We start from the raw sequence: 24782 nt of genomic DNA on the forward strand, positions 1-24782 counted from the left end.
ACTCTCATTCATTCATTCAATCATATTTATTGAGCACTTACTATGTGCAGAGCACTGTACTAAGCGCTTGGAATGTACAATTCGGCAACTGATAGAGACAATCCCTGCCCCACAACGGGCTTACAGTCTAAGTGGGGGAGCCAGACAACAAAACAAAACTTTGTTAGCTACTTTGTCTTTACTGAGAGGGACATGAAAGAGGAATGGATGATAGCAGGATAATACCAAATTCTCCTTGGTGACTAGAAACAGGGCACACATTATCAAGGATAACAGAAGAAATGATTTAAAGACACAACCGGTCAGATATTAATTCAGTGCTTATTATGTGTTAAGAACACTGTACTAACCGCTTGGGTGAGTACAATTCAGCAAAGTTAACAGGCAATTCAACAGAATTAGCAGACATTAGCAGGCATTAGCACTGCCTACAGTGAGCTTACACAGTCCAGCAAAATCTCTAATATATGACAGCAGCAGAAGTTAGATCATCAGCAATTAGAAATGGGGTGATTAAGGCCAGAGGTATCTTAGAGTTCTCTATGAACATACTGCCTTTTGGAAGACTGTGAGGTTAAGAAAAAGAAATGAATTAAATTACAGACACTGTACATAGGAAAATATAGTAGCACGGTAAAGGGCAATCTTTACCATCATCAGTGTTATTTGAGCACTTTGTGAAGAGCACTGTATTAAGCACTGGGAAGAGTACCGTTTAACAGAGTTGATAGACACATTCTCTGCCCACGATGACCTCAAAGTCTAAAAGGTGAGAGAGACATTAATATAAATTATGGACATGTACATAAGTGCTATGGGGCTGAGGGAAGGGTGAATAAAGTTTGCAAATCCAAGTACAAGGCATTAAACAGAAGGGAGTAGGAGGAGAGGAAAGGAGCACTTAGTCAAGGAAGCCCTCTTGGAGATGTGCTTTTAATAAGGTGTTAAAGGTGAAGAGATTGATAGCTGTTGCAGGATGTAGGCAAAGAGTCAAATAGATAAGACGAGTTCAAGGTACAGTGAATAGGTTGCTGTTAGAGGAGTGAAGTGTATGGGGTGTGCTATAGTAGGGAATCAGGGATGTAAGGTAGAAGGGGACAAGGTGATGGAGTGTTTTTTAGCCTATGGTAAGGAGTTTCTGTTTGATGCACATCCTCACACAAAACTTAACTGCCCAGGGAAATAAAACTTGGCTTATAGATATTTGACCATTTTCTCTACTGTGGACAAGAAGACCAAAAGAATTATCGAACTTCATATAATTTTTAGCACGCTATAAAGAGATAAACCTCTTATCCCTTAAAAGTGAAACTTTGATTGACTTTCTTCTAGAAAAAGGCAGTCCAGGACCATGGAGCCAAGCTGAGTGTCAAGAATTTCAGAGCTATAATCCTGCCTTAAAACCTAATTTTATCTGTGGCCTCGAGCAAGTTATTTAACCTGTTTGGGTCTTGGTTTCTGGAAGTACTCCAGTTTTTTGTTAGATTTCTTGTTTTGGGGGTTTCTTTTTGTTAAATATTTTTTATCTTGATGTCTTAAATTATTGCCCTTTGCTTATGTACAGGGATTTTTTTAGTGAATCATTTAACATGATTTTGAGTGTTGGATCATGATGGCATTTATTAAGCACCAGGCTAAATTCTGCATTAGAAGCAAGCTAATTAGATCAGGCACATCCCATCCCCCATGAGGCTTACAGTTTAGGAGGGAAGGAGACCAGGTATTTTATCCCCATTTTATAGATGAGAAAACAAGCCCAGAGAAGTTAAGAGTCCTGCTTAAGTTCACCAGGCAGGCAAATGGCAGAGCCTGGTCTGTTATCTAGGTTTCCCGAATCCTGTCCTGTACTCTTTTTCATTAGTTTACACTGCTGAGTGCAGTATAGAATAGGAACTGTTTATCCAACATCTCACTTCAGCTGGTTACAGAGCTTGCCTTCTCAAGACCTTTTTTTGGTGGTTTTTTTTGGTTTTTTTAGGGGGGATTTTTTATTAAGCATTTACTATGTGGGAGGCACTGTTTAAAAACTGGGGTAGAATCAAGTTAATCAGGTTGGACAAAGTCCATGTCACACATGAGGCTCGCTGGCTCAATCCCCATTTTACAGATGAGGTAACTGAGGCCCAGAGAAATGAAGTAACTTGCCCAAGGTTTCAAAGCAGACAAGTGGCAGAGCCAGGATTAAAACCCATGAACTTCTGACTCCCAGACTCATGCTTAATCTATTCTGCTATGCTCTCTTAATGCCTACAGTACCTGGTAATTTTTTTTCTACCTCTTAGTTTCTTGATCTTCCCCAAATCACTTAACATTACCCCACATCTAATTGCTGTATGCAGGCAAATCTGTATTCTATTGCTGCCTTCCAAGGGTCTATAGTTGTGTTACATCCTTTGAGTTTTTACTTTGTTGTACTCTTAAACAGATCGTGTCTTTATGGCACTTACTCTCTATCCCCTCTTCATGGCTGTCCCATTTCAAAGTCACCATGGGGTATCTTGTGATCATCCATTCTCCTAATATCCTGCTCAGTGAATATGTGTTGTGAGCAGCAATGCTTCAAACTGCTAAACACTGAACTTACTGAACATCAAGCGGCAGTCTGGTCCAGAATGTTCAGTATAGTACTTAAATGGCATTGGTAGGATGGTCCTAGAAATTGCATATAATGTCAATTGTAAGAGTTGCTCTCCCCTGGCTGGACATGGCAATTGCTGTAAAGGCCTTCAGTTTGGTCTGAATCTGATACCTCATTGTACTCAGTATCTCAGAATAATAATGATTGTGGTATTAGTTAATAACTTATGATGTTTCAAACACTGTGGTAAGCACTGGGTAGATAAATACACTCAGATCAGACACAGTCTCTGTCCCACAAGGGGCTCACAGTCTAAAGAGAGAGAGAATAGGAATTTTATCACATTTAATAGATGAGAAAATTGAGGTGAGAGAAGTTAAGTGATCCGCACTGTCACAAAATCAGGCAAGTGGTAGAGCCAGGATTAGAACCAAGGTCTCCTGATTCCCAGTTCTGTGCTCTTTCCACTAGGCCAGGCTGCATTTCAGTCTCCCAAAGAGTAGAATGGCCTTGCTGATTCAGTTTTCTGTCTCTCTCAGCCTTGCATTACTGGACATGTATTTGCCAGGGTAGCAAAATTCAGTGACAGTCATAGGCCCTCTATCATCAGAGAGATCTTTGACTGGGTGAAGGATTTGGGCAGGTAATTTGCCTCACTCTGTTCAACAATAATTGACATTCACTCTGCATTCCTAATTCTAAGAGTGGTTCAAAAGCATATAAAGATTTCTGCCATGTATGAAAATTCTACTGAAACAAGTTGGCTCACCTATTTGTGTGTGTGTGTAGGTCTAATTAATAAGGACAATTTTAGGATGAAATATATTGTATTTTTTTAAGTGATTAGCTGTTTTAACCTTTTTTTTAGAGTTGATTCTTCTTTTCCCAGAATTCTATGCTATCCTTCCTTCTATTTCTTTGTTCTATGCTTTATTTCAAGTACTCTCCACTGAGTACATTTCTCCCATTGCTCCACAAAACTTGTATTAGAAGAATTGACAATAGCAGCATAACTACTGTTTAACTACTAATATAAAACCAGAAAGTTTAAAATTCTTTCAATAAAATAGATTGAAGTTTGATCATACCTGAAATAATGGTGCATGGGAATGAAAAGAATGCAGACTTCAAAAGTTTTGGATATTGGATTTAAGGCAAAAAGCTATAAAAAACACTCGAGGTCTCAAAAAATGACCAAAGGAAAATGAAAAGAAATACCAACTTTATCAACCTAGCATGAGTCATCTGTCTTCTCCTGGTATTTATGTATTACAAACAAGGACTCAACCTACATCTATGCTCAGCACAGAAGTGGATACACTGTCAGCACACAATACATTTTTATTGTGATTAATGATAATAATAATCTTCCAAAATAAAACAAGTCTCACCAAATTTTCCATTGCTTTATTCACTGTCCCAATTTTTTTCCACCTATATACAAACTGCTCCTAATCCCGTTTTCTTTCTAATGAACATTTTCTGTCAGGTGCATCTTAGGGCAGTGAAAAGGTACAAGACTGAAAATATTTCAAAGAGGAATTCCAAACAGCTCTGCAGTCTTGCTATGTGTCTTTGGGCAACTCATTCAACCACTCTTGTTCTTTCCCTATCTGTAAAAATGGTCATGTTAACTCTGGTCTCCTACTCATTTCTTTTGGAGGTTGAGCAGGAGAATTCAATTTGAGAACAGCCATGAGTTTCCCTCAGGAAAGAATATTGTGAAATAGTGTCAGCCTTGTTATCCACATTTATCATAATCAAGAACAACAGCTTCAATGTCTTAAGCATCTCCAAAGCCCTGGGCCTGCTCTGTAAGCAGCAACCAAATTTGGCCCCATCTTTTCTTCCCACCTATCCCTGACATTTTGGCTCAAATATGATTAAAAAAAAATTTCTCTAAGAACCTCACTGCCTGCTCTCTTAGAACAGTCAGAGTTGACCATGACTGATTCTCCAGTGGTTTTAGTAATGTAGACTTGTCAACGGAGAACAAAATCAAGAGGTTAATGCCCAACCAATAACAGAGAGAAATTAATTTTTCCAATGATTTCAGCCAGTGTATCTCCTCAGAGTAAAACTGTTCGGTCTCCTCCTAGAAGACAGAGATATTTGAGCCCAGGTCTCCCTGCCTGATTTAACAGTTTGCAAACTCTTCAAACTCTTCAAACTTTATACACTGAGGTTATTATCCTAAGTGCAATATTTACAATAGAGGTGTGTCTCAGGAAGCACTTTTGCTGCAGACAATGGGAAAGGGCAAGGTTCTGTCTCAGTAAGAAATGAATTTCTAAATGAAATGATGGGTTTGGTTTTCTTATGGTCATTTACTTCAGAATTTCTCTTCTACTCTTCTCCCTCCTGAGACAGTTTATTTCTTCTGCTTTTGCTTGCAATATCCCTAGTCTTTATATTAATTTATATCCCCCTCAGGGGTCTCTCTCCAGTGACATATGATACATGCTTTGTCTATGAAATGAAATACTGATATTTCAACTAAGATTAGCCTTAATGATCAGTAAGACCAAAGGAAAAGCTGGTCAACTTGCCTAATGTGTTTTCAGCATTAGATAATGAATGGTCTTTCCACTTTATAACCATCCCATATTTGTTAACATAACAACTATTTATGGAGGATTCATAGAGAATCTAGAAAGAGGTTCATGAGAGAAGGAAAGGAAAATTTATCTCAATATCATGAAAAATGTCATGGTAATTCATAGGAGTCTTCTCAGAGAAAAGAGTGTGAATCTATTTATGTTCAATAGAGAAAGGTGACCTGGACCCAAGGATCCCAGACCTGAAGAATATTTGTTAATCCAATTACACCCTCAGTGACCAGCCAGAAAAGTGACTTTTCCACCCCTATACTGCTTTCTTAAGAGTCTTCATTCCAAGTCAGACCCCAGGCTAATTGGCCCCACTGTGTCCATGTTTTAGGTTTTGTTTTTTTTGTGGGGTTGGCAGGAAGGGGATATATATTTAAGTGCTTAGTATGTGCCAGGCACTGTTCTAAGAGCTGTGTTAGATGCAAGCTAATCAGGTTGGACATAGTTCATGTCCCACATGGGGCTCACAGTCAGAATAATTCCAATTCTACAGATGAGTTAACGGAGGCACAGAGAAGTTAAGTGACTTACCCAAGGTCACACAGCAGACAAATGTCAGAGCTGCTATTAGAACCCAGGTCCTTCTGACTCCTAGGCCTCTGCTGTATTCATTAGGCCATGCTGCAGGAGCTTGGATAGACTCAGGGTTAAGAAGCAAAAAGATCCTTCCCAACCCAACCTCTGCTTCTTTCAATGTCACTGACCTTATGTACTTGTCTCCTCTGATAGAGACATTATTTCAGTATCAGTCACTTCCCTCTTTGTCAGATGGCAGGCATTTTCTGATGGCTAACGGGCTGTCAACATAGAAAGCACTTACCAATGAGCTCTCTGGGCTCGGGCTCTGGCTCAGTGACTTTGGAACACAACTCTGAGCTTACTTTACTGGATTCTGTTTAACTGAAGCACAGTGGGTGATGAGCAGGGGTTATTAAACCAGAGGTATTTGGTTTAACAACAAGAGGAGCCGAACCAGGTCATCACAGGAGATGGTCTTCCTTCCTGGTCATTTTATCTTATCCCATGGTTTGGTACCTGCTGCTGTAAAGCACTTGACTGATTCCTCACAGGGATAGAGTGCAGCACTTAGACAACCCAGGGTTGGACTTAATCACTTCATAGCCATCTCAGAGTATTTTCAATCTGCTTAACTGCTAGGCTGTTGTCATCGGATCTTAATGAGAACATGCTAGGTGTAGAGCTTTGTACTGTTTACGTGCTTGTATGTTCAAATACATATGTTTATATACACATACACAAACATGCAATAAGTGTATTTTCTAATTTAGAACCATGCCTCTGATGACACATGAGTGAAGAGGCTCATGTGTGACTAAACCTTCCTCCCTGCACTTCTTACAAGTAAGAATAAATTCTCACCGTGTGAATGCACTTCTTATCCCAATCTTTGCAAAGTCTTTGCTGAAGGAGAGTAAACCCTCTGTCAGTTGGGATTAAGACTGCAAGCCCTACATGGGACAACCTCATATAGTATTTAAGTACTTACTATGTGCCAACCACTGTACTAAGTGCTACGGGGGATACGATGTAATCAGATTGTCCCACGTGGGGCTCACAGTCTTAATCCCCATTTTACAGATGAGGTAACTGAGGCACAGAGAAGTGAAGTGCCTTGCCCAAAGTCACACAGCTGACAGGTGGCGGAGCTGGGATTCTAACCCAAGACCTCTGACTCCCAAGCCCGCGCTCTTTCCACTGAGCCACGCTGCTTCTACCTGATTACCTTGTATCTACCCCAGCGTTTAGAACAGTGCTTGGCACATAGTAAGCATTAAACACATACCATCATTATTATTATTATTGCTGTGCCTCACTGCTTAAGATGGTGCTTCACTAGCTTTCACTATTCATCCCTTGAATTATCCCAAGTCATCACTTACTCCTTCTATGCTTGTGTCTCCATCATTCTTGATTATTCAAAGTGGAAGAAAGAGATTCACGCCCACTTGGCAAGGACTATCATCCTGACTAAATGCTTGACAATCATGGATCTGTTGAGAAGTCTTGCTCCATACAGGCAGTAGATTTAGGCATTGGTGCCTCAGCTAGGGCTTGCATTTAGCCTTCCATATGCACAGCTCCATTCATGAAAACAGCAACACCCAGTTTTTTGTGCATTTTATTATCTGTATGGTCCCTATTCCCTGAATGCCCCTCAACAAAAGCTGCAAAGCAGGAGACAAGCCCAGTTGTGCATCATTACCAAAGTGATTAACCCTGTCATGAATCACCTACTGGGAGGTCAAGAAAATCCATAAGGATCAGCAGACTAGCCCCTGCTAAATACACATTTAGGTCATAAAATGTTCCCAAAATTCTAGACCATTCTAGGGAATGATTCTCCCTTGGTGGTTGATAGGAGCATATTCTTAAATATGAATGAAGTTTCTAATCACCTATCTGCAGGGGTTTTAGTCCCAGGACAAGTGCCCAGGTTGGTCATTTATACACTTATTCATCTCCAGCCAAAACAGAAGCCACCATCACAATGCTACAGGGCCTGGTTCTTCCACAGCCCTGGTGCTAAAAGACAATTATAATGTTTCTGTATTGCCAGCAAGAGGCACAAACTGCTCCAGTTTTCTTGAGCTGCTAAACTGCAAGCAGAAACTCATTCTTCTTTCCTCTAGAGCCTGCTCACATCCCCCAAAACAAGCACAATTTCCCATTCTCCGGGTGCTCATCTGTGTCCTCTTGAGGAGCTCAGCAGCTTCAGCAGTGTCCTCTTGAGGAGCTCAGCAGCTTCAGCAGGGGATGATAAGGAGCGCTTTTGCTTCAAACATGCCCACAGAATGGTGGATCTACCTCAATATGATCTGCAAACAAAACACACATTATTAACAGCAAATAGCAAAATTTCCCAAGACATTGGATCCAAAACTAGTTAATGTAATTTAAAGTTGCACAGCCCAACAAAATAAGCCCTGGGTAGTTCATGTGGGTGTCCTTTCCAGTTTTTTTCAGATAACTGAGTTTGGGGTAGTGGAAGTTTGCCTTTAGGATTGTTTCTGTGTTTGTTTGTTGGTTTGATGGCTTGTCACTCACTGTGTGCTCTGCACACAGAAGAGGCTCAATACATACAAAAATGATTGCATGCTTGATATTTTACAAGCTAGTCGCAGTTTGGAGGATCAATAATTTTGGATAGCTGAAATCTGTATAATCTTCTTTTTCCTACCTACAATCACAAGGAAACCAGTTCTTATCAGTATTTCAGTGATAAACTAATTACAATGGAATGACACACCTACACTTAACAAAAGAACCGTCAAGTTTAATTTAGTCTTGCTTCATGATAGCTTTTTAGGGAGTGACTTTATGCTGTGCTGGTTATCTTGGAAATGTTCCTTAAAGATTTATGCTTCTCATCTTTCAAAAACCAAACTGTACCTGGGCGAGGGGCCTTTAACTCATCTATTCATTCCTCTTTCTTCTGCACAAATATTATTCACAGAGCCAAATCTGTTATCCACAGTGTGAAAAGCAGCAATTGATTAAGGTGCCGTAAAGCAAGAAAATGAAATTCAGAGTCAGGAAATAGGGACAAAGTGGAGGACGTTTTTCCATGCAAGCAGAATTCCCTTATCTGGTGCAGAGCTGAGACTATCAATTAGGAGAAATCAAAACCCCTGATAATATATGTGAGAATGCAGAGTTCTCCAAGTTAGCTTAATTTTACTGAGGAAACCGATAGTGAATCCCAAACCTGAACTGGAGACAAACTTAGCAAAGAGTTTTTCACCTCCTCATTGAAGAAAGTAAAAGCAGACCAATATGTTTAAAGACAAAATGCTTCTAGAATGCAGTGAAACAAAGCTAAGGCAATACTGCATCTTAACTGAAATCAGGATGGAGGACAACTGACAAACCAAAAGCATATACCATGATAAAGTAAGGGACAGTTCTTTTGGAGCAAAGGTTTCAAGTGGATTACGAGATAAGCCAAAATTGAAAACAGCACCAGATGCAGCAAACCACAACCGACAGCACAGCCAAGGCCAGTCTTTGTGAATGTAATGCGTGACCAAGGCTGTGGGCCTTTTCAGCCATCCTTGCACCAATAGGCAAGTTTCACTATCCATGGCATCCTCTTTCAGTCAGAGATTAGCTGTAGATAAAAATAAAGGGAAAGAGTAGTCCTAGACTCAAGCAGAAAAATGAATTAAAGGAATTAAAATGGATTCACTTGGGGGCAATAAATAGATGTGGTTAAGAAATCCATTATAGCTATATTTCCTCCATCTGACGGAGAGTGTTTCTGAATTGTACCTTGGAAGAGTTGCGATTGCACTGAAAGAGTCTCTTAGAACTGTCACTGGCTTTACATCCTCTTAAAAACCTCTCTTTTTGGAAACATATTTGAAATAGAGCTTCTTTAGGAAGTAACATGACACTGCAATAAAAATTTAATGTTGCTACCAAAGCACATACCCCAAAAAAATGAATATTTAAAGTAACCATATACCCAGTGGGAATGATGGGGAACATAGCGGGAGGAAGTTTCCAGATCTTTTGGCCCAATAAATTTGTAAATCATTAACTAGAAACAACTTAAAAGTAACACAGTTGGGATTTCTGGAGGAAATCATTTCTATTTCTAATGCCGCATACAATACACTATATATAGTTTAAGAACAACTCACAGGAAAATACCCACAGAAAAGTAGCCTCCAGGGACATTCTCATTTATTCCTTTCACTGGACTAACTTTCCTGCTCACGAACTATTAGCCTATCATTCTCCACTGTCAAGAGATACTGGTCTTTAAGGTATGCCTTGTTGGCCACACTAAGAACTAACTGATTTTAATAGCATCCTCTAGACTGAAAAAGGGAAATCATAGTTTTATTTACCATTACAATTTGGCCATACAAGATCTCACTGGAGCTTAAGGTCATTAAACCTGCAAAGATACCAGAATGAGATGGGTGTTAATATCACCCTCATCATCAAAATCAGTATTTACTGCAGGCCTGCTGTTTTCAAAGCAATAACTATACCAGGATCCTGGAAGCATACCATGGAAGTATAATGCTGGTCCTTGCCCTCAAGAAGCTTACAATCTAATACATTTCCAAAAGACAAAATGGTCAAGAGATGACAACAGGATTTGGTACCAGAGAGGGAGTTAAACCCAGACATAGAAAATCTGCCTAGTGATCAGAGTCCTTCCCTCTTTACCTCCTCCACAGGCCTCATAATAAATTTCAAAAAAACTCTACCTGAACAAAATGCTCACTCCATATATTTTAAATGATCAAAAATCAGTTTGGTGCTTCCAAAACCTCTCACCAGGTAAGGTCCAACACCGGGCTTAATTCCAGGGGAGACTTTGCAATACTGGATCTGAGTATAGGTAGATGCCAAGGACTTTATGAAAGTGAAGGTGAATCAGTGCCGGAATGGTTACTGATGGAGGCATGGAAGGAAGGCAAAACTAGCTAGAAAGAGGCACTGGCAAAAGAATAAATGCCAGAGCCCCATTCTTTTTTAAATTATTGCCAAGCAGAGGGGTTTTTTTCTCTTTTAGTTCCATGGATGCTAGGCCGCCTAATAATAATAGCAACAATAGAGGTACGTGCAAAGTGCTTACTGTGTGCTAAGCATTATATTAAGCACTGAAAGAGATTGGATCCAGGCCCCTTCCCATACAGCACTCACAATCTAAGAAAGAAAACAAGTGACTAACAGTCATTTTACAGATGATGATCTGAGGCACAAAGAATTAAGCAACTTTCTCAGGTCACGCAAAAAACAAATGGCGAAGCTGAAATTAGATTGAGGTCCTCTGACTTCCAAGGTGTATGCTCTTTCCTTTGGGCCACACTGCTTCTACACTGGCGTGAGTGCCAAGAAGCAGACTTGCCCCCCACGAGGTCAGCCCCCCATATGGGGCTGCAGCCGGGGCCCAAGATGCAGAGTTCCAGAAGCATCCAACCAGTCACTGGAACCACCAGCGGGGCCCAGGGCCCACTCCAGAGTAGAGATGGAGAAAAGCCAGCACAAGAGGACACAGCCTCCTGCCTAGCCAAGGCCTGTGGTACTCCCCTTATCCGCACTGAGCTGCAGGGTTAGCCGGAGGCCACAGCCACTGCAACCTGTACTTAGAAGTGCCTTCTTTCTCCCCTTCTATGCCCTGGCATACAAGCTGCCTGATATTATCAGAATAACCAGGTATCTTTTAACGCCTTGACTCCACTCTCTACTCTACTACCAGTTAATTGGTTAACTTCTACTTTGAGCACTGGAAATCTGTTACTCTGAAATGGAGTTCTTTCACCTAGAATGATTTAGAAGCAATTCTACCTCAAAGCTGAGGCGTGGTCTAGATGACCTCTCCTGAGGCCCTCCACTACATCTCTGTGTCTCTCTCTCTGTTCCACCTCTTACTGCTTCCCTCTTCTCATCTCTTTAATTCCTCATCTCCCTCCCTCCGTCTCCATGCCTATGGAGAAGCAGTGTGGCTTAGTGGAAAGAACCCGGGCTTGGGAGACAGAGGTTGTGGGTTCCAATCCTGATTCTGCCACTTGTCAGCTGTGTGACTTTGGGCAAGTCACTCAACTTCTCTTTACCTCACTTCCCTCATCTGTAAAATGGGGATTAAGACTGTGAGCCCCATGTGGGACAACCTGATTACCTTGCAGCTGCCCCAGCACTTAGACCAGTGTTTGGCCCATAGTAAGTGCTTAACAGATGCCTTTATTATTATTATTATTATTATTATAATTGTTATTCCCATTTCTCTGCCTTCTATAGCACAACACATTTCATAGAAGTTTTAGGGAAGCCACGTAGCCTAGTGGAAAGAGGACAGGCTTGGGAATCAGGCCCTGGTTCTAATCCCGCTCTCCCAATTGCTTGCTGTGACTTTGGGCAAGTCACAACTTCTTGGTGCCATTGTTTGAGGAACAAAGATAACTGGTAGTTAAAATGAGATAAAAGATTATCAAGTCAGAGTAGGAACCTGAAAATGTGTCAACCTCAATATGATATACCTTGTTTTCTGGTATACAAGAATGGAAACAGACTCACTTAATGGAAGAATGATCAAGAGACAAGCCATTAGCAATATATGGACTGTCCATGTCCATTGGGACAGATGAAAAATCTCCCATTCTCAAAGGAAGAGCAGCTTCTTCTTGCAAACTCTAATAAACACGAAGAATAAAGCCATTAGTGCTCATTGTCAATGAATCCAAGAAAAAATATACATTCAGAAGTGCTGGCTCGTGCTTATGGAATGTGCAATGTGACTGGAAACTATCAAAAGGGGGAGTGTTCTTTAAATAGTCTACAGACATTTCAGCAACTGTCTCAGCTTAGTTTCAAATCCATTCTTTGACCTATTTGTAGGTCCCTGATTCCACCTGAAATTGTTAAATAAATGTCTCCCATTCTTACTCAGTAATTAACAATCAAGATAGGTCTACAAAATGAAATACATTAAAACACCCACTGTGAATGAGTGAGTTTGAACTCAGATGATGGGAGCAGACAATCTATTTAGCTAAGACAAAGAATTTAACCTATCTACCTAAAGAGCAGTACAACTAGCTCCTGTAATTCTGTCATTCATTATTTTCCCAGAATATCTCATGAGTCTGGCACACTATGAGCAATCAACAAGTAACCAAGCAACTGCTTCCCATTCCAGACTGGGAATTATATTATCAGTGCAAAACTACAAGCATCGAGACTCTATGAAGAAGTCATTCAAGTCAATTTTCACACTTGTTCATTGACATTGTGGTCAAAATAGTTTTTAGCAGTGTCCCAACTAACTTTACTACTGTGCTTCAACCATCACATTCCTTCCACCTGGTTCCCAAACATTTACGTGGTTTGCATTGCCATCTACAGTGTTCCCACTCTTCAGAGCCTAAACCTCCAACAACTCCTCTTGGAAATCAAAGGTTTAGTATGTGTTTAATGAGATCTTGGGAACATCTGTTTCTCAGGGACATCCTGAAATTATTTCTTCAGCCGGACCCACAACAAAGGAACATTTGCTCCTGCATTTTTCAATTAATCTCAGAAGCCAAAGCAGCATTCTTTCTTATTGTGCAAATCTCTTGCTTTCCCTCATTTTTCCACAATCTTTTCTATAGACAAGAAAAAATACTGACTATAGAGCTATTTTGTACTCAATTATTGCTTAGAACGTTTAAAAAAAATCACTGGCTCATTTTCATTTCAGGCTTTTCTGACAGTTCACCTGAAGCTTCTGGACATTTGATAAAGACACATTCTAGTGAATCCCCGTTAAAGCCATTTATCTCTTAGTCATTGTGGAGGGAGCAGTCAGTATCATTACCATTATTTATTGGGAGCACTGAACTCTACTGGACACTTGTGCAGTGGGGTATACATAAGAAATTTTAAAACAATTCTTTCCCGTTCATATCTCAGTAGCCTGAAAATGCCACCATGATGTAACATCTGGCTATGGGGAATTCTATATTTATCGATTTTTCAGTCCAATAGACCTTGAGTTGTATTATGAATTTGAAATCTCTACCTACCCCTAGTAACTTTCACTAGCAGAACGACCTAGTGGAAAGAGCATGGATTTGGGAGTCAGAGGATCTGGGTACTAATCCCTACTCTAAAACCTGTCTGCTGTGTGACTATGCAAATCACTTAATTTACTTGTCTCAGTTCTCTAACCTGTAAAATGAGGATTAAACACCTGTTATCCCCACCTCTTAAACTTTGAGCCCATTGTGGCAAGTTGGAGGTACAGTGATGGCATTAAAGGAGTGAACTGTGCCAGCTGGGTTGTTGTTAGGAGACCAGCAAAGGAAGGTAGGAAAGGGGCAAGGTGAATGAGTGCTTTAAATGCCACTATCGTTACCTACTTTTGACCCCAAAGAAAGACAAACTAAAGCTATATTTGATGTAAAAATATTTGCTCCATTGCCTAACCATTTCATCTACCTTAACTCCCTTCCAGCATTCCTGATTCCAATGGGTTAGTTACTTAGATGCAGGGATATATATATAGATTGTGTGTGTGTGTATATGTATTTAATATTCAGAATTTTTCCTTTTGGTCCTGTTTGGCATCTTCCTGAATTTTGATAGTCCCTGTTAACATAGGACTGAAACAAAAATGCAGAGTGTCTGTTTTTTTCTTTAGTGAGTGCAACATAATTTCCAAGATTCTAATTTTCTCAACCCCAAACTCTTCAAAACATAGTCCTTATCTATATGTTAGTGTAAAGTCTCTGGGGATTGGGTTTCATTTGCAAATTCTGAACTGGTCTCCAGGAGACACAAATGAAAAGATTCTTAGCTGATTTTTTTTCAAAGCCATCAAAAAGTGACTTTAATAAATAAACAAGTTACTCTGTGAGGAAGGGAATAGCAAAAAGACATAGACTTATGGGAAATCTATACCCTTTCTGGGAAACCCGAATTCTAATCCTGTGAGGTTCTTCTTCCTCTAGAAGCCTTCCCTGATTAATTCACTATGCTTCAGTCACATTAACCCAGCCAACACCTACCCTTAGCACTTGTGTATTTAGTTCTTGCCCTCAGGACTGATGTACTTAATTGTTTATTTGTAGATGAGATTATTTATCCAGCTATTTCATCCTGACATTTTGGCTTGTTTTCTCTTGTCCTTCCTCCTGTTCCTGCTCTTGGTAAATAATTTGTCTGTCTACTTCCCCCATTACATTATAAGCTCCTTGAGGGTGGAGAAAATGCAGCTTGCTTCTTTTATGTGCTCTAAAGTCCTGAGCAAGCCTTATGCTCAATAGCCACTAAATATAAAGGATTGATTGATTTTACAGGAAAACAGTTTTGATTGTCAAGCTTCTTGAATGGACATCTTTTGCCTGAGACTGATCATACACTCATTTGCTTTAGCATTAAACTAAGCACTGATCTCCTGTCATAACCTTCCTGTTCTGAATTAGGCTATAGAGGACAGGCTGGAGAGCCCACTCTCAATCAAAGTCAGTTTTCAAGGATGCTGCTACTCTCAATTCCACATTTACTCCTAGGATTTTTGACCTGTGCTGTTCTTACAAGCCTGAATTTAGCAAGTTGGTCCTCTTCACAGCTGTCTGTAGAGGTTACAAGTCTTGAGAGGCCTAGTTTCCACAGAGACCTCAAAATGTGGGTAAAAAGAATCATAGGCCCCTAGACCTGGAAGGAAATTGGTTTAGAACAGAAATCCAATCTCCTCAGAAATGATTTGATTCAGCTCCCTGCCAAAGACCTGGCCAGATTGGAATACACTGTTCACCTCAGTGGGGAAGAGACTAGAAAGGTTGCCCTAATCACTGCTTTCCTCACCAAACTAAAAACTGCCTCATTCATAGTGACAGTGACACCATTTATTAGGTATTTACTATGTGCCAATCCTTGAGCTGGAGTAGGTACAAGGCCTCAAATCAGACACAGTCTCTATCCCACATGGAACTTACAGTCCAAAAGGGAAAGATAATGAATATATTATCCCATTTTACGGATGAGGTTAGGTGACTTGCCCAAGGTCATACAGAAGGCAAGTGGATGAGCAGGGACCAGAATCCAGATTCTCTGAGGCTTTAGACTCTCATTGCCTCCCACTTAGACAACCATGTCTTGTGAACTTTAATTTTGCATAACAATAACCAAAAGGAAATACATGAATAGGCTCAAACACGGACCTTATGTGAGAAAAATGCATTAATGCAGCAAGGATCTATTATCACATGCAAATAATGTTGCAAGGCATACCTGTCACCCAACTATCTTCTTAGCCATGCTTACTTATATAAATCAGATTCCATCTTCAGTTGCATTATCTCTGAAAATGAAGGACAGATATATAAAAACACATACATACACAGTAAGGTTATTATGGGCAGGGAACGGGTCCACTATGTTGTACTGAACTTGCTCAAGTATTTAGTATAGTGCTCAACAAATAACACTGACTGATGGATTTGTACACTATTTAAAAAAGATGTCTGTTAATCATCCCATTAAAGGGCTTCAGGGCAGTGATTCTAACAATGCCTGCAAGCCTGTTGTAGTACTTAATTACCCCTTAATACAGAAGTCACCCCATATATTTATCAGAACTCATTCTTTGAATATGGTGGATTTTTTTTCCTGGTTCTCATCTCTTATTCGCATTTCAGGATCAGGTTTCTGTGGCTGATAACAGCGCTAAATTGCTCATTTCAGCCCACTACCTCATGTCAATTTTTTCCACCCTTGTGCTCAAAGGCACATCTTTCAACTCATCTTCTACAGTCAAACAAGTCTTCCTCCAAGGGAGAAAATGCAGCAGTATATTGTGAGCACCAGGTGGGAGAGGGACTATGCTTGATCTGTTTTGTTTATCTACTTCTGCACTTTTCACAAAGTGCTGAATAAATACTATCATAAACTAACTATATAGTGGCTCTTTTTCCCCCGCTTCCTTAAAAAGCGAAAGCAGTGTGAAAAGCAGCATTGCCTAGTGGAAAGAGCACAGCCCTGAGAGTCAGAGGATCTGGGTTATCCTGACTCTTCCACTTACCTGCTCTGTATTCTTGGGCAGTCACTGAACTTTTCTGTGCCTCAGTTCCCTCATCTACAAAATGGGAATTCAATACCTGTTCTCCCTCCTACTCAGACTGGTGGGACCTGAATATCTTGTATCTACCCCAGCGCTTGGTATATAGAAGTGCTTAACAAATACCACAACTATTATTATTAATGAAATACTTCTTCTTGTCTCCTCTACTGCTACTGATAATTTTCAGGGTGCTGCAAAGTTTGCCCTGGCTGCTTTAAATATTTCTGGTTAAAATTAAGTAATTAAGTTGCAGATTATTATAATGAATTTACTGGCATAATCCTGAAGCACTTTATTGAGCTTGATACTAGAGTGAGTCACAGAAGAGACAGAGAAACAGAATTTTAGGGGCTTTAAAGTGATACAGTTTCGCTCCATTTTCAAATGAATTGAAATACTTGCTTCCCAAACAATATATTTATATACTGTGTACTTATTGTAAAATCTGATATATTCAGTTGTTCTTGCAGGAAACACTCTTAAGCTTGATAGTCCGGCTGTCGATTGATTGAACAAATTGAGAGGTTCTTACTTTCTCTGTTCTAAAGTTGGAACAAGTTCATTATAAAGCATGAAGTGATTATTGACTTCAGTTGGTAAGGACTAGATGTAGACTAAGGAATGTTTGTTCTGAGAGGTAGGCTCAGATAGGTTTAGGTTCCTCAAATCCTCAAGGACAAAATGCTCAAAAGTGATTGCAGTGACTTGCTTAAAAAATTTCATGTACTGGGCATGCTCTGTAAAGGCAGGTTGACTACATTGATTGCACATCTTCCGTGTCAGTCTAGAATTCTGGATAAGATACTTTGAAACTATGGAAATCTTCTGTATGCCTCAAAACTTTTGAAACCATTTTACATGCTTCCAAATGACTTTAAAATGAGTTTTTTTAATGTAAATACTTTCTCTTATATACAAAGGCTTAGAATAAGGCTCAGCACACCATAGGTGCTAAATCAATGCTATTAATAGTCTCACTACCACAAGACCCACACCAAGTAAAACATAACACAGAGTAATGTGGTTCATGAACTGTTTAAAAATAGCAGTGGTAGTGGTAGCGCTTACTATATGCTAGGTGATATACTAAGTGCTGAGGTGGATACGAGCAAATCAGGTTGGATACAATCCCTGCCCCAAATGGGGCTCATAGTCTCAATCCCATTTTAGAGATGAGGTAACTGAGGCACAGAGAAGTGAAGGAACTAGCCCAAGGTCACACAGCAGACAGGTGGCACAGCTGGGATTAAAACCCATGCCATTCTGATTTCTGGGCCCTTGCTCTATCCACTAACCACACTGGAGTTCATCAGTGAGGAAAGGTTTAAAATGTTGTTTGAAAGTGCTTCAAAACATTGTTTACCAAAGAATGCATTTTTATGTGGTCGGAAATGTTTTTAAACATTTATTACAGGGAAGATTTTTTATAAATATTGAGATTTCATTACATAAAATTTTGAAATCAATGGATTGTTTTAATATGGTTTCAGCAGCTTTGGAACAGGGTTTTTATTTGAGAGATTGTTTTAATGGCTTTTGCAAATTTCAAAGTGGCTTCCATATTGTTTCCAAGGGATTTGGTCCAAGAAAATCTTGCCAAAGAGTTCTGGATGTTGAGCTAAGAACTGCAGTCTCTGAGGGTCATCATCCCACATCCTCAGAAGTTACTATAATTTGTGTTGTTTGTTTTGTAGAGGGCAAAACCCAAATCAAGTCAGTGTCCTAACTGTTGGGCAAAAGGATCAAACAGTGAGTCAGATTTCCTAGAATAAGCATTGGCTCTGTTCTGGAGAGGTATTTCTTAATATCAGATTACTGAGTCAAATTAGCCCTTAGCCTTTTTTCCTAGTAGACTCTGACATGGAATCTTACCCTTCCCACTTGATTCAGGTCTTCCAGAAAGATCATAATTTTGAATTCATAAGTCAAGAAAACAGGGAAGTGAAAATCCCAAACTTCCATCCTTTCTATTTGCCCTTTTCTGCTTTCCATTTCAAATTTCATAGCAGATCGTCCTACTGGTCTTACCATGTAGGTTTTCCATATCTCCAATTCCCTGAATAATGGTTCAGTGAAGGAACTTTCCAAATATAAATATCAACTGGATCCATAGAGCATTTCTTTGCCCCTTCCTCCTATAGGATATAAGCCAAACATAGAGATTTAGTGATTTCCATTCAGTTAACAGCTCAAACTGGACAGGCTAGATAAAACTTAGCTGGTTTAGCTAAGTCCCTTTTGGAAGAAATGAACTCACTCTGGTTGCCGCATAGAAAATTTATAAATTAATCTGTGAGATTTTGAATTGGAGGGTGGATGGGGAAAGCAGTTTTAGACCAAAACCAAAAGCCAAGAAAGAAAATCACACACCTCCCATTTATCGGAATGGTCCCTCTCTCCAGTCTGCATCCCCCTGCTAGGACATTTCTCTGACAGCAGCCAGTGGAGGTTTGGGGAATTGACACCACATAAGGAAGACCCAAACTGAAATTTTCACCTTTTCCCAGAAGCTATTGGTGGCCTCTCCTTCCTTGGCTCATCCGGATTGTGTCCACTAAGTATCTTCTGGCATCCCAATCAGTTTCATATTCCAGATCATCTGTGACTGATATTGTCCTTCAGCAAGGCAGTTCCATGATGAGCTTTCATTCTTCCAAAAGCTTTGAAAAATCAGACAGCTGCCCAAAGGCTCAGGGTTTTACATAACAAATATAGCTTATCACATCCAAAATTGAAACCCAGGCTTTTTAAGGTAGAACATCAATAAATGCTTGTGAATTCTCCCTGAGACATTAAAACCCACATGAGAAGTTTCACTGCCATACCAGAAGGCTTTCTACCTTTAGGAAGGTCTTTAGAACCAAATGCTGCCTCTCAGTAAACTATATAAATGTTTACCTTAAAGCACAAACTGGATTTTGTCACTGGCACCATCAAACACAGATTCTTCAATCCTGTGGACCCAAAGTATAATGGCATCTATGACAGAATTGGAAAGATCATGCAGGGAACTAAGGGATTCAGGCCCAGATCTGCCTTGCCAAATAAGTACCCCCTGCCCATTATGGATTTTTAAAGCCCTGTATCCAGCCACCCACTAATGATGAATTATAATGAGATGGCCAAGGGGTGAACAGGTAGCTCAGATGGTTGTTCATTTTGCTGTAGGTTTGGTCCCTTTTTAAAGAATTTATCACTATTCCTTCAGAGTCTGAGACCTTGGGACTGAAGAGAAGAGTAATTGTCCTTCTGGGTTTTGTAAAAGGAAAAAAAAAACCCAACTCTCTCATAGAGTTCCTGAGGTATTTAGTCTCTGGGGAAATTTGAGAGCCTCTAGATTAATTCCACTTTCTGTACCATGTTCTATCATGGAATATTTTAGTAGGACTAATGAATACCTTTTACATCCCTATGACAAAAGGAATCCTGAAGAAATTGGCTTCATGTATTTTTGGTCAATAGCTTTGGAAAAAGAATATTTTTCTCTCAAAGTACAGGTCTTACTTAAATCCCCTCCACTTCCCCAAATTTGTGACAGGAGAAGAATTTTGAACAGAGTCAGGGAGGAATAGTCTGATTCACAATGGGAGAAGCAGAAAAACTCAAGAACAATTTTTATAACCACCTAAAACTTCAAGATGTAGCCATAAGAGCAGATCAAGTTCTCCAGTCAGCAGTTTCTGCAATAAACTCATTTATTTTTCATGCCGAATAGAATTTGATTTTTTTTCAACACCATTATCACCACCCCTTCTACTTTACAAAGAAAAGAACCAACTTATAAGCAGGGAAGAAGCTACTATCCCTTCATCATGCAGAAAGCAACAAAATGTCTCTACTGGAAAGATGTCAGAGAACCCATTGCAAAAATACTCTTCTACGTGTGTCCAAAATTGCATAGCAAGACCCCACAGAAGGGGATGGTGATCTGAAGCCATTTTATACTGGCCTCTAGACCATCAAGCCTAGTTATTTAAATAATCTTACCAATCATTTGGCACAGTCAGGATGGGGAAAACTCTGGCATTTTAATCCAGAATAGGAACAGAAATTCAGACTTTGGGAGCTAATGTGTTTGAAATTCCTGGACTAAAACCATTTCAGGGATATGGAAAACTGATCTAGAAACAAGAAGAGCAGTTGATCTTTTGCTAAACACACTGTTCCCACATCAGTGAAACCACCATGAATGTCTCAGCACCTCATAACCACTGTGTTCCTTCCTTTTCTTCCAGGGGGTCAGAAGGGTAAAATATTTAAACAGGTTTCCATGGAAGAAGCAACTTTTCAATCTCAGGCCAAGATAGGCTAGACTGGCTAAAGCAGAATGAGCCCAAGGGATGATGAGCAAATTCCATAAATGTAACTCTCTGGAGATCGCTGAACTATTTCAGCCCTGCCACTTACCAGTTCTCTCCCTCGCCCTCTCTCTATCCACCATTCATTTCCAAAAGCGAAACCCATCCTTAGGTGGCAAGAAGTCACTTCATGCTGGAGGTTCCAGCCCTGGCCAGTGTCGTGAATTCATATAATGATCTACCATGTGTGTGTACTCATCCTAGGCTCCCTAACCATATGGATTTTACTTCTTTGTGGATTTTTCCCAGCTACACATTCAATGCCTTTGTGCCCAGCTGCCCAATTACATCTACTCAACCTCCATCTCACAACAAACTCGAACAGAATGCAGTGGGCTATTGCCTCACGATTGGTGTAACTCCCCACTGTATGAGCAGACAGTCTCCTGACACATCTCTTGGAGAATGGATGATGGTCCCCCAAATAAATAAAATGGGTCTTGGGCTTCCCCAAAAGAAACAGCCATAATCCCTTGGAAAAACCCCTTGTAACAGTTTAATCCTTGCCTTGCTTGTGAGTTAAAGCCCCAAACTTTTTTCATTGGTTTTGCACTGCTTATCCTTTAAGATATAGATTGATGAGTGGCTGATTACATATTGGCTGTATTTCCTGTGACGAGAAGACTTGTTGACCTTTGCCATCTTAGTTTTGTTAACTGGCTTCTCTTCCTCTTCTCACCTCTGGACAGCTTGTGTCCCATAGAGCTCCATTCTGGGCCTCCTACTTGTTTCATTCTTCATCCACTCCCTCAAGGAGCCCATCCATTCACATGGATTCAGCTACCTCTTCTATGCAGACTTTCTCCCACATCCACCCCGTTAGCCCTGACCTCTTAACTAACCTGCAATCCTGTAACTCTTCTTGTCCTCAGGACACCTCCACTTTGATATTCTGCCAGAACCTCAAACTTGATATGCCTAAAGCCGAACAATGCATCTTCCTTCCAAAAGTCTACTCCTCCCTGAAATTTTCCCCTCTTAATAACACCTCCTCCAGACTCACACGTTCAGAAGCCCACAACCTTGGCATCATCGTTAACACATCTCTCCTCAACTGTCACATTTATTCTACTGCCAAATTCTTCCAGTTCCTCCTACAAAGCATCTCCCACATCTTCCTCTTCCTCTCCACCCAAACAGCCACCATTTTGGTACAAGTCAAGTTGTATCACAACTAGACTATTGTATCTGCCTTCTCTCGGGTCTTTCTGGCGTCAGCCTCTCCCCTTATCGGTCTATAGTACACAGTGCTTCACAGTCATCTTCCTGAAGTGTCAGAAGGCACATATCTCTCTTCTCCTCAAAACCTTCCACTAGCTTCCTGTGTCCCTCTGCATCAAGAAATTATTCCTTAAAATTGGAGTCAAGGTTCTCCAACAACTCACCCCACCTAATATATCTTCTCTCTTCATCTACTTCTCCCCAACCCACTCTCTTCATTCCTTCCAAGCTAATTAACTGTACCTCACTCTCAACTCTCTATCTCCCTTCCCTCATTCTTGCTGTTCCCACAGCTTGGAACTTCCTTCCCAAACCTGACAGTCCTCAACCCTCTCCATATCAAAACCCTCTTGAAAGTCCACCTCCTCAAAACACACCTCCCTCGATTCCTAGCATTCCAAGTTATATAAACCCATCAGCACCTATGTACTTATCCCTACTCTCAGGACTTATGAATATATGCTTATTCAATTGTACAACTAAGCATTCAATTTGATTTCTCTTTGTAAATACTTTTATGCCTGTCTCCTTGATTCGAGTTGTAAGCTCTTTGTGGGCTGAGATTTCATCAGTGATACAGAACACTTACTGTGGGCAAAGCACTGTAATAAATGCTTGAGAAAGTACAATACAATAGAGTTGGTAAATGTGATCCCTGCCCACAAGGAAAATGTGCCACTTGCATGTTCTGAATTTCCCAAGATCCCAGTGTGGCACTATGTGAATGCTTCTGCTAGCAGCATGGTACAAAAAAAGCAGCATGGTGCAGTGGATAGAGCATGGGGCTGGAAGTCAGAAAGTCCTGGGTTCTGGCTCCACCACTTGACTGCTGTTTGACCTTGGGCAAGTCACTTCACTTCTCTGTGCCTCAATTTCCACATCTGTAAAATGGGGATTAAGACTGTAAGCCCCATGAGGGACTGTGTCCAAACCGATTTGCTTATATCCACCCCAGTGCTTAGTACAATGCCTGGCACAGAGTAAGAGCTTAACAAATACCATTATTAATTAATTACTCCTTGTAGTCCTAATTTTTGGGGGGTACAAATCATAGGGATGGCCAATTATCTAGGAAATTGCAATAAGTGATGTAAGTTTTCCTAAGGAGGGACAGTGTCTTCTATTTTTATTGTATGCTCCCAAGTGCTAAGTACAGTGTCCTCAGTAGACACTCAAATACTGATGATGATGATCATTATCATCGTGGTAATAGCCAGAAGATCCAAACTCAGAATGGAGCAGTTCAACAGGTTTATATTGCTGCTGGTTTGGGCAAGGCTGTGAAGAGCAGGATGGGGACCAGATCTACTAAAATATACAGAATGTCTATCAAACTCAACTTGGCATTATTATCCTGCTAGTGCTTCCAACATAAAATTGTTCCTAACAAAATTACCTCCCTCTCACAGAAGATGAAATTATACCAAGGATGCCCTGAAACCATTTCCTGCTTGATTTCTAATTGCTCCTGACCTCATCCATTGCAATGGCAGGAATGCCCCCTTTCAATAACAAGATGATCATGAAAGGAGGTGTGTTAGTGTTGACCTCAGTTTGAAAGAGAAAACATTCTGCCCACTACAGAGTCAAGGCTGAAGGCACTAAACAATTGAGTCAGTTGTTCAGCTGAAAATGCTAAGAAATTGTGATTACAGACTCATGACACAGGGACAGGAAAAATTGGGGAGAAAGCACGTCATTTGAGAAATTTTAAATCAACAGGCTGGCTCATCAAAAATGCAGCCAAAACCACAAATGGAGGAGCAAGGTGTTAAACAACTCCAGTGGTTGCCTATCGACCTCCGCTCCAAACAAAAACTCCTCACTCTAGGCTTCAAGGCTCTCCATCACCTTGCCCCTTCCTACCTCTCCTCCCTTCTCTCTTTCTACCGCCCACGCCGCACGCTCCGCTCCTCTGCCGCCCACCTCCTCACCGTCCCTCGGTCTCGCCTATCCCGCCGTCGACCCCTGGGTCACGTCCTCCCGCGGTCCTGGAACGCCCTCCCTCCTCACCTCCGCCAAACTGATTCTCTTTCCCTCTTCAAAACCCTACTTAAAAATCACCTCCTCCAAGAGGCGTTCCCAGACTGAGCTCCTCTTCCCCCTCTACTCCCTCTGCCATCCCCCCTTTACCTCTCCGCAGCTAAAGCCTCATTTTCCCCTTTTCCCTCTGCTCCTCCACCTCTCCCTTCCCATCCCACAACACTGTACTCGTCCGCTCAACTGTATATATTTTCGTTACCCTATTTATTTTGTTAATGAATTGTACATCACCTCGATTCTATTTAGTTGCCATTGTTTTTACGAGATGTTCTTCCCCTTGACGCTGTTTATTGCCATTGTTCTTGTCTGTCCATCTCCCCCGATTAGACTGTAAGCCCGTCAAACAGCAGGGACTGTCTCTATCTGTTGCCGACTTGTTCATCCCAAGCGCT

At 40.7% G+C, this 24782-nt stretch overlaps 1 long non-coding RNA gene across 3 annotated transcripts in view; it reads right to left on the minus strand.

Annotated features, from left to right (window-relative positions):
* Positions 1–7311: 7311 nt before the first annotated feature.
* Positions 7312–24782, minus strand: part of LOC103170310 — a 49119-nt gene continuing 31648 nt past the window's right edge. For all 3 annotated transcript variants that reach the window (XR_005660945.1, XR_003765147.2, XR_005660946.1), the window contains 5 exons: positions 19266–19428; positions 18797–18903; positions 15940–16009; positions 12241–12356; positions 7312–8024 (listed from right to left, as the gene is read on the minus strand). This is a non-coding gene — a long non-coding RNA (uncharacterized LOC103170310). The remainder of the gene's footprint in view (positions 8025–12240; positions 12357–15939; positions 16010–18796; positions 18904–19265; positions 19429–24782) is intronic.

This window comes from Ornithorhynchus anatinus, chromosome 16, assembly GCF_004115215.2.
Source record: "Ornithorhynchus anatinus isolate Pmale09 chromosome 16, mOrnAna1.pri.v4, whole genome shotgun sequence".
In the NCBI taxonomy this organism is placed as follows: Eukaryota; Metazoa; Chordata; class Mammalia; order Monotremata; family Ornithorhynchidae; genus Ornithorhynchus; species Ornithorhynchus anatinus.